Source organism: Panthera uncia (assembly GCF_023721935.1).
Source record: "Panthera uncia isolate 11264 chromosome C1 unlocalized genomic scaffold, Puncia_PCG_1.0 HiC_scaffold_4, whole genome shotgun sequence".
Taxonomy (NCBI): domain Eukaryota; kingdom Metazoa; phylum Chordata; class Mammalia; order Carnivora; family Felidae; genus Panthera; species Panthera uncia.
In genome coordinates, this window is record NW_026057585.1 from 36,817,580 (window position 1) to 36,828,090 (window position 10,511).

The 10,511-nt window shown below is 37.4% G+C and overlaps 1 long non-coding RNA gene across 1 annotated transcript in view; it reads right to left on the reverse strand.

Moving 5' to 3' along the window:
* LOC125912467 (uncharacterized) overlaps positions 1–7,421 on the reverse strand; it is a 67,816-nt gene extending 60,395 nt beyond the window's left edge. Inside the window, exons 1-2 of the long non-coding RNA XR_007454752.1 lie at positions 7,172–7,421; positions 671–860 (exon numbers count right to left, since the gene is read on the reverse strand). This is a non-coding gene — a long non-coding RNA (uncharacterized LOC125912467). The remainder of the gene's footprint in view (positions 1–670; positions 861–7,171) is intronic.
* Positions 7,422–10,511: the final 3,090 nt, after the last annotated feature.

The following is a 10,511-nucleotide window of genomic DNA, read 5'->3' on the forward strand; positions in this document are numbered from 1 at the left end:
CTGCTGGCTTTGTGGTAATTTGTTACAGAAGCCCTAGGAAACTAATGGTAGATGCCAAGTTTTCAATGAACCTTACCTTGACCACCCTTTTAAAAATGTCTTCTTCTCTCCCCAGTGCCCCTGGTACTTCTGGTTTTGTTTATCCTGCTCTATTTTTATAGCACATATCACTTTCTAAAATACTGTAAGTTTACTTTTTCCAATATATATTGTTTATGATCCATCTCCCACTAGAATATAAAATCCACAGTGGCACGTATTTTTGTACGTGTTGTTCACTGATTTATCTCAATTTTCTAAAATAGTGCCTGGCACATGTTAGGTGCACAATGAATATTTGTTAATGAGAGCACAGTCACAAACATGAGAAAGCACATGGAATGTTTAATGAGCAATGGGATCCAGAGTCTTGAGGTTACCAATGGATGCCTGCAGTATAAACCTGGAAAATCAGACCAGGAGAAATTTGCAATAGAGAAGGTAATGATTTCAAACTTCACTTGTGAACCAACAGAGCTTTCTTTTGTGTAGGGACATTGTGTGATCAGAGCTATGCCTTGTTACACATACCTGAGGACTCCTTCCATGTTGAGGAAGCCACCTAATATGAAAGTCCTGGACTCTCATGGCTCCTCTAGTCATTTTTCCCAAGGCAGGAGATGGAACTTACCTTATGATGACGTTAGATACAGGAATAAACTACACTAGCCCAGGCCACACTCTTCCTCTTTCCTTGCTTTGGACAGGCTGCTCACAGGATGCACGTGCTTTGTTCTCCCATGCCATTACATTTAGGAGAGCCAAGCCCCTGCACAGGGAGGCCTGCAATGTCCAGTGCTGCTTGTGAAACTGTAGCTGACCTAGGAGTCATAAGAACAGCAGTGAAACCTGTAATAATGCCACACCTGCTTTCTATTCCACTATACCATGACCCTGCTAGATAAAGTCAAAGATCCTCAAAGCCAAATCGGCAGAGATCCTTTGTTCATTGACATCAGATAATATAAGATGAATTTCCCCCAATCTGTGATTTTCATCTTATATTTTGACATAGCATACAGAATCAGAAGCCATCCATAAAAACAAAAGATGTGTCGAGAAGGTGGAAATGAAGTGTCGCTTTTAATATTGAGAATTATTTTTTGAGGAACCTCCACTTTTACCCTATGGCCCAGCAATAGCACTACTAGGAATTTATCCAAAGGATACAGGAGTACTGATTCATTAGGGGCACATGTACCCCAATATTTATAGCAGCACTATCAACAATAGCCAAATTATGGGAAGAGTCTAAATGTCTGTCAATTGATGAATGGATAAAGAAGATATGGTTTCTATATACAATGGAATACTACTCGGCGATGAAAAATAATGAAATCTTGCCATTTGAAACAATGTGGATGAAACTGGAGGGTATTATGCTAAGTGAAATAAGTCAGTCAGAAAAAGACAGGTATCATATATTTTCACTCATATGTGGAATTTGAGAGACTTAACAGAAGACCATAGGGGAAGGGAAGGAAAAATAAGTTACAAATAGAGAGGGAGGCAAACCATAAGAGATTCTTAAATTCAAAGAACAAACTGTGGGTTGTTGGGGGTGGGGGGTTGAGAGGGTAGAGGAGGTGGGTGATGGGCATTGAGGAGGGCACTTGCTGGGATGAGCACTGGGTGTTATATGTAAGGAATGAATCATGGGAATCCACTCCTAAAGCAAGACTAGACTGTATACACTGTATGTTAGCCAACTTGATAATAAATCATTTTTTAAAATAATAAATTAATTAATTAATTAATAAAAAATGAGAATTAATACTATTTTGGAAACTGCAGTTAAGGACATCAGACACATTGGTCTCTGAAAACAAGTCAAAAATGACTGTTTTTCAAGTGCATAGAAGGAAAATACCTCAGCCCAAGTCTAAATTCTTTATCTTACTCTTTTAATCTGGCCAATCATTTTGTGTCTCTTGGCCTCAGTTTCTTCATGTATGATTCAGGGGAAAGAGTTTTGCTCATAAAGTTGTCTGAGTATTAAATGACCTGTGTTTATGAGAACCTCCATACTTCCATGAGAAGGGACTTCTAGAATATCACTCTTGGTTTCTCTCCCACTCTCATCCATACCCTAGAAGGAGGAGTCATCTACCTAGTTGGGGTGTTTGAGAGGAGGAAGTGACCATGTTCTGCTCAATTCCTTCCTGCCTCTCTTGGAAGCAGCCACTTATAAGATGCATATATTTTTTTGCTATTCCATACTATAAGTTTAAGGAGAAAGCCCCAGTGGGCAGAGGCCTACAGCCATCTGGGTGTGCCATGACTGGGAAGTAACTTTGTGTAATCAGAAGGTAAAGTATTAGCAAATCTACTGTGGCCACACATACATTCCATGTCCTCGATTCAGCTTTCATCAGTTACAAAACTTAATTTTTCTTCTATCTTATTGATTTTTCCCTTTTTTAATTTTTTCTTTCTCATATGGCTCCGAACTTGCATAGAGAAGAGGTACATATTAATAGCCTCGCTCAAAACTCCAACATCCTGTACAAAGGCAAATTAATGCAGTTTTCATGCAATATCTTTGAGCTCTGCTTGCAAATGACTATAATGTGTATTTATTTTTGCTTACTTTCGCTGCCAGAAGCACAGAAATATCTTTATCTTAGAGATCAAATCTTCTACACCAACAGCAAACCAGAAAAGGTCAGCAATATAGATGTGTTGTGCTTTGTAACTATGAGGTCCTGTCGTGTATACTTCCTTAAAAATAAAAGTCTTCTTGCTCATACATTTAAATGGTTCTACTGGTTTTGGTGTGTGTGTGTGTGTGTGTGTGTGTGTGTGTGTGTGTGTGTGTGTTTACAGTTTTCATCAAAAGAATTGCTCTTTTGTATCTTCAGAAAAGAAGTGCTCAAAGAGAAGTTTGTTCTTCCATCTTGCCCTGCTCCCCTCGACTCCTCTGTTCCCAGTTGAGGTCATTATCACCCTATATCCAGGGAAAAGAAAGAAATTGGCCTTTCGTTTTCTTCTTCAGTTTCAAATGGCTGGAAGACATTGCTTCTTGAGCTTAATCACTAAATAGCATAATAACCTCCAAGCATGGGTTATATGGTTATTTAAGAGAAAACTGTAGTTGTTTTAATATGGTTATTGTAGCCATACATTTCGTTTTTATGAGTTTTTATATAGCACTATTACTTGTGTGGTAATCTTAAGGATATTGTTATAATTTGTTTTATGTGTTAAGTATTACAGAGGCCTTGCTAGCACTGCTATAGTTAAAGGTCTGCAAGCATCTCATTTGATTCATATTCTCTGACTTAAGCCATTTCTTGTTACCATGGGCTCCATACACAGCTTCTGCTCACTCATTTAAGCCATTTGCTCTTGGAAATTTTTGCCCTTTTTCCTCAAAATCAAATCACCTCCAGTGTCTTCAAAACTATGCCAGTGAGAGATGGCTCATATTCTACACACTCTTCTACATGTGGGAAGAACACTTAGCTTTCTATTTAGACTGATAAATATCACTTCTTTTGGTTCCTGTTTGCTGGCAGAGTGTTTGTGACCCAATGCTTTTATGTGTTTCCCTAACTTTTCAAGCTATAACATTAGTGCTTAGTTTGACTCTTCTGTGTATGTTAAAGAAATCACAGATTTTAGATTTCGTTATCATTCCTAAACCTTCAACCTCTGTTCTCTGTTTTTCCTAATCACACGAAGAGAAGATGTTCCTCCAAGAGGGCCATTCTGGAGTTGCCATGACATTTTATTTTACTGGCAAGACTGTTTATAGGAAAGCAATTGCCATTTTTCAAGCAAGAGCAGCGTACTTCTTATGCTGTGGATTATAGCACAGGTGATAACATCTGACGTTGTACAAGAATCACTGGGGACAAGAACCCCACGCTTACAGCTCATTTTGTTTTCTTAGGAATTGCTCTGTACTCATTAGATGTGTTTGTTGTGTTTTGAGTTTTTTTGGCTTGGGCTGCCATAGAGAAAGAGACATGCTGAACGTTCACCAGTAGATGTACATGAATCACAGATGGCACCTAATCACCTAATCATTATTTCGGCTTTAAACCCCAGAATATCCAGGGCTGGGTAACAAAGAGAAGAAACAAAATTACACTGTAAATATCATGGTCACTTACAGTCTCAAATAACAAGTCCATTTTTTTTTTTTTTTAATGACACTAAAAAGGGAGCAAGAGAGATCATCCAGTTTGGGTCAGGATATGGAAAGTCTCAAGGTACGATCTTTCCCACCCTAACCACGAGCCAGCTAAACTACAAAATCATAGATTTGAAAGCAATACGAGAGCTGAAGAAACAAAAATAAACCAAATTCTAAAAAGTGATGAATTTTCTGTAAGAGAACTATAGCTGCCTTCAGTGCTATAGGAGTAGCAGAGGAGCCGGGAAGGGTAAACCAGCCAAACTTTTAACAAACTTGTGGTGACCACATGTGGGCTGGTGTGATGGATGAGAATCACTAACGCCATAGAGTGAGCCTGCATCTACTTGCCAGCTCTTTCCATGACACTTCACCAAACACACAGGTATAATATGCCAATGGCTGGAGCCGGGCAGGAACTCTGAAAGAAACTTTCCGCAGTGGTTTGTAGGGCCCTCCTCTGGTGTAAGTCAATGGCAGGGCTGTGGAGCAGAGCAGAGGGAAATCCCTCTGGGGCACACCTCAGAGCCTTCATCTAGTGAGGTCACTGACTGCAAAAGATTCGACAAATAATCGGAGGACTGAAGATAATTAAAACTCCTTCTAAACACTCAGAGCCTTGACCCAGTGCAAGGCAGAGGTCTCCCAAAGGTTAGTGCAGGAAAGCAGAGTGGAGAATGTAGTCCTAAGGTACAGAAAGCCAAGCGTGGAACTGGAGGGAAAAAAGAAGTCACCAGTGACTAACAAAAGAGACAGCTGCATGTATAGGAGAGAGAGATCACCTACAATTTGGAAAGCTAGCAGAAGAACTCTATAGCATGAAGCAATCTGGAGTTCCTCAAACACTGGAAGCTAAAGTTGATGTACAACTCCCTAAAGCTGCAAAAGCCCAAACCTGGATCAATTAGCTGTTTAGACTGACACCACTGGACACTCCAGCAGATGACAGAAGGGAATATGCCTTTTTCTGGGAAACAGATTATTATTTACTTCAGTGTCAAGTGTTCTTTCATGCACACTGCATGGCATATAGTTTAAAAATATAAGACACATGAAAAATCAACAAAATGTTGCCTACATTTAAGAGAAGACCGGGGCGCCTGGGTGGCTCAGTCGGTTGAGCATCTGACTTTGGCTCAGGTCATGATCTCAGGGCTTGTGGGTTCAAGTCCCGCAATGGGCTCTGCGCTAACAGTTCAGAGCCTGGAGTCTGCTTCAAATTCTGTCTCCGTCTCTCTCTCTGCCCCTCCCCTGCTCACACACTTTCTCTCTCTCTCAAATATAAATAAACGTTAAAAAATTTAAAAAAAGAGAGAGAGAAAGAGAGAAGATACAATAGAAGTGGGCCCAGAAATGGCATAGGTATTGGAGTTATGAGACAGGGATTTCAAATCCTGGATTCTTATATTTAAATACGTTAAAGAACCTTGGGGGGAAGCGGACAAGGTGCATAAACAGTTGGGGAATTTGAGCAAAAAGAACACACGCACACAAAAATAGAAAGAACCAAATAGAAATATAAAATACATTACCAGATAAACAATATATTTAGTGGGTTTAGCATGAGCCTAGACACAGCGGTAGAAATAATCACTGAACTTGAATACAGCGCGGTAGGAATTATCCAAACTAGAATACAAAGAAAAACTATAAATTAAAAATCAGAACTGAGTGTCCAAGATCTGTGAGACAATATTAAAATATGAAATGGTACAATATATGAAGAATGGGAATATAAGATGGAAAAGAAAAGAAAATGGAGCAGAATACTTGACTGAGAAAGAAATGACTGAGGATTTTCCAAAATTGACTAAAGATATCAACCGAGGATCCAAAAAGCAAAACGAATACCAAGCAGGACAAATTTAAAGAAAACCACTGTTAGGGACTTGATCATCAAAATGCTGAAAATCAGAGAAAAAACAGAAAGCAAAAATTTCAGCCAAAGAAGAAAGATACATTATATATTAAGACACAACAAGAAGACTGGTAGCTAGGGGCACCTGGGTAGCTCAGTTGGTCAAGTGTCTGACTTCAGCTCAGGTCATGATCTCACAGCTTCTGAGTTCAAGCCCCGCATCAGGTTTGTGCTGACAGCCCAGAGCCTGGAGGCTGCTTCAAATTCTCTGTCTCCCCCCCTCTCTCTGCCCCTCCCCTACTCACACTTTGTCTCTCTCAAAAATAAACATTAAAAATTTTTTAATAAATAAACATTAATTTTTTTTTTAAAAGGAAGAGTGATGGCAGTGAGGCTGGGACAAAGCTGAGCAACATATGAAAAGAGCAGAAAAGAAAAACATCCTAAAATTGCATAGACAGCAAAAAGTATCTATCCATTATGAAGGGAAATAGAAGCATTTTTAAAAAATATTTAGAAATGCACTTAGAGAATTAACTCCCAACTGAACTGCCCTACAAGGAATGTTAAAGAAGTGTTTTAGGATGAAGGAAATTGATACCAGAGGAAAGACCTGATCATCAGGAAAAAACAAAAGCAACAGGAAGAGTAAATGCATAGGAATAATATAAGACTCTTGTTTAAAAGACTACTGGCCACTTCAAGTAAAAATAATAATAATAGGTCTATAAGAAAAATAAATGACAACAGAGGGGGAAACAGTTGTAGGAGAGGAAAAAGCAAAGTGTATGGACACAAAATTATTCCCTTGTTTGTGAAAAAATAAAATATTACTTGAAGAAACGTGATAAGGGAAGGTGAATATTCTAATATCTAGGGAAATCACTAAAAATAATATATGTACAGCAAAAAGAAAAAAAACCAATACAGAAGAAAAAGGAAAAACTAAAAAAAAAAAAAAGTTGATTTACTATACAAATGTCAAAATACATCAACCTGAATCTTTAAGGTCTCTGCATTGTTTTGTTTGCGAATTAGCTCTCAATGGAAAAAAAAAGGAAGAAAAAGAAAAAGGGGGGGAAAAGGAGAATAAAAGCTTGAAGAAACACTTTACCACTTTAGAGAGGCAATACCTAAAGTCTTGGATTAGAAAGAAAGTAGAATCTGAAGAAGGCGTTGGCTTTTCCCTCCAGAGAATACGGCAGACTGCTTGACATCATCCCTTTACCTCTAGAGACAGGGTGGAATAAAAATAGTAGAACCACTTTCCTCTGAAACAAAACAGAACAAGTCTAATCAATTGGTGCTGATTGTAGGTGAAGGGACAGAAGCTCGACACACAGAAGCAATCTCATTAAATTTTTGCTTAAACTTTTATACTAATCTATGTTTTAAAGGGTAGTTAATTAAAAATAAAGGTATTTAGGGTTTTGTTTTGTTTTATTTATTTGTTTTTTTTTATTTTATGCTAATTCTATCTGAAATATATAGTACCTTTAAGTCAGACACAAAAGCAAGACAAAGCTTTTTAATCACACGTGGATACCAAGGGAATGGTTTCCTTAGCAATGCTACCCCTATGTATTAAGCCCCTGGTTCAAACTTATGATAGTGGCCACACAAAGACGGAGTGCTAAATTGTCCTGATTATTACTTGGGGACTACATGTAGGGTTTTACTAATTGTAATGGAAATATTTCAGACGACAAAGTTCTTTCTTTGAAAGAATTTATCTAGCACCATAAAGCTATGCATATCTCATACTGCACGTATGTAAATACATATATACATGTATATTGATGCATATATATTTACATATAAATGATTAATAACATAACATCTGGCATTTTGAGGAATTGAAATTGCTGGAATGTTCTACATCGTTTTTCAATGATGACAGTAGCAAATCTTCTGACAGAGATTGAAGAAAGAGTAATGATGTAGGTGTTTATTTTGGAAGCTATTTTCTAGGGAGAGGGTTTTAAGCAAAGATATATTACTTGAGTCCTAAAGCTGAAAGGAATTAGGGGTCATCTGGTTCATCTTCCATGCCCAAACTAGAACTCTCTCTACTACTTTGACTGATGACCAACCTGTCTCTGCTTGAATTCTTTCAGCGACAGGGAAGTTTCTCCTTTGGAAGTCAGCCCAATCGGATCCCTCTCTTGAGAAAAATGAATGTAGAGTTGCAGATACTGACTGTATTTAGTCTGCCTTTATAAGCTCTGGAGCTGAAAGGTCGCACAGAGTCAAATTTGGAGATGCAAATAAAGTTGGGGGTAGGGGAACTGAGATACGAAACGGGAGAGGAATGAACAGAAAATTGGGAGCAGGAAGAAACACAGACAAAACTTCAGGCCTGTCCAAGCCCAAGGTGTCCGGGTTCCTCATCCAACCACTTTACATTTTTCTGTGCTTGGGTTTAACTATTTCAAAATGAGTGCCATTTGGAGTGACAGACAGCCTTCTAGAAAATATAAAACCGAATGAAACAAATAGTGAGACATGTCTGAGATCGTGATTATGGAGGCACATATTTTCTCACCGCGGAGCACCAGCCTGGGGGGTCTCTTCAGCAGGCAGAAAGACATCTGGGTTCTCAAGAGACAGAGCCTCAGCAAAAAGAGCCCAGGGAAAGTAGGACTTTGGCAGTCTGTCGAGATCGCTGCAAGATGGGACCCATTTTTGCCAATATAGAGTATTCCATGTTAAAACAAGGATTTTTAACCTAAAAGTGACAAATCTACTCTTTAAGTGACCAGAGGATGCAGAATACTATTTTGTTTCTACACAATCATTAAGAGGAAGAAAAAGACCAATGGAGATCTAAACAATGGGAGTTGGTCAAATATCTTTAGAGGCCTGGTCATGAATGAGTACAATGATGACAAATTTGAAAAACATACAGTTCTCACCTTTGCTTAAGAAAATATATTCACTTCCTTTATTACAACTTCAGGTAAATTCACTGTTTTATTAGGCAAATATTGTGCCTCAGTTTGAAAGCTGACTTTTTTTCTTACTCTTCTTCCTTATTACTCATTCTTGACAATTTCAGGGTACTTCCTCCTCTGGTTTTACTCTCTGTCTCTCTCTCTCTCCACTTATTCCCCTCAATAGTATGTATACATCCTCAAAATTGTAAGCATTTTTTTTTCCCCTTCAGGTTTCAGCTCTAGGAAAAGAAGTTTATCTCAAAAGTTCCCTATTGCTGACTTAGAAATCCAATTCCATCATATCTATGGATAAGAGTGCCTCTGAGTATTATTAAATGATGTGGAATAGATGGATAAGCTTTAGATATTTACCAGAAAATCAGAGTATAATTCTTTCTCCAAGAAAAGAAACTTAGCAATTACATTTAAAAAAAAAAGTTTTGTTAATCCCCATAGAATGCCAAAAAATAGGAAAATAGAAAAAATGTCTGAAACTTGCTGAATCTACCCCAGTTCTGGCCACATATCAAAACCATTTAGGGAATAAGATTATTTATTGTCCTTCCACATTTAAAAGAAATTCTTAGTTTAAAAGAAAGAAAGAAGCTGAGCAAACAATTCTGCTCTTAAAGGTTTGAAAAGCTTTCCATTTTAACATCCTTTTAATTTAAATAAATGTCCTACTCTAAAAAGAACACCATTCTCATGGAATTTCCATGGGACACAAATTGGCACACACTTTTGATAAAGAATTCAGTAACATGTGTCAATGTTTAAATGTATAATAACCATCAATTTCTTTCCTTAAAATATATCCTGATATGATAATTGGACAAATACACACCTATATCTATATATTTACATGTGTATGTGTGTATATCTGTCACAATGTTCACTGAAACACTTTTATAACAGAAAATTAAAAAATACTAAATATTCATAAGGAATCAATTAATAAAATATAGTATATATAGAATATGTAATCAACAGAGTACTGCTCAGCAATTCCAATGTACATTTTCAATCCTTGGCAAATAAAGAGTTTCCTAATAAATTTCCACATGAGGATAGCAGTTATAGAACAGTATATACAGCAGGTAAAATTGTATGTGTGTACACATGCATCCTGTGTACATAAAGTTAGATATAAAAACAGAGGCTTATAGAAATGTTAACACTACTTAACTCTCCTTGGAGAGAGTGTAGGTGATTTGTAATTCCTTAAAAAAAATTACTAACTAATTATCATGGGCATGTATAATTTTACAGTAGAAAAACTCTATCACATTCTTATTTTTAAGTAAATAGAAACTATATCTGGACACAGACAGGAAAATAGGTGGAGCCTTAAGGTCATGATGAAAGAGTTCCACATCAGTTAATTTTCACGTGAACAGGCCACACTCTCGTAATAATGCTTGTGATTACAATTAATTTTATTAAGTCTACAACTCTGCTTATCCAAAGTGTCTTTTAGCCATTTTCATACAAACAAGTAATGTATACTCAGAACACTTGGGACACCTGATTGGGACAC